The 538-nt window shown below is 42.8% G+C and overlaps 1 pseudogene; it reads left to right on the plus strand.

Moving 5' to 3' along the window:
* LOC100946123 overlaps positions 1–538 on the plus strand; it is an 11,394-nt pseudogene that overhangs the window by 9,400 nt on the left and 1,456 nt on the right.

Below are 538 nucleotides of genomic sequence, written 5' to 3' on the forward strand. Positions count from 1 at the left end.
GATAATAGCAGATGTCTACTGCAACCAGTTGTATGCAATGCCGAGGAGGCTTATGTCATAATACAACATTGCTCAAACTACAGAAGCTGAACTTGGAAACTCTCTGTCATCCACTGTATTCACTAGACCTTGCAGCAATTGACTATCAATTCTTCCAACCTTTGACTACTTCTAAAAAGGGGTAACATTCAATTCTCAACGGGCTGTGAAAAATGCCTGTCAAGATTTCGTCACCACTTGCTCACCAGACTTCTTCGCTGCTGGTATACACAAGCTACCATTAAAATGGCAAAACTGAGATTGAGTGGTTGAGCCAAGATGAGTCAAATTCAGCATGGGGTCATGGCCCTGGAGGTGTCAAAAAGGATGACAAGGATAGGAAAAGGAAATATGGGCCACGTGTATCAACCAAAGTGGGGAAAAAGAAGAAGAAAACAAAGGGACAAGATACTGCCAGTAGTTGACACCCACACTCAGTGCCATTTAAAATTGTTGAAGTTATGACTTGGCACCCATAGTACAGTGGTTATGGTGCCAG

The sequence above is a fragment of the Otolemur garnettii genome, unplaced genomic scaffold (assembly GCF_000181295.1).
Source record: "Otolemur garnettii isolate 467f Iridium unplaced genomic scaffold, OtoGar3 scaffold00131, whole genome shotgun sequence".
In the NCBI taxonomy this organism is placed as follows: domain Eukaryota; kingdom Metazoa; phylum Chordata; class Mammalia; order Primates; family Galagidae; genus Otolemur; species Otolemur garnettii.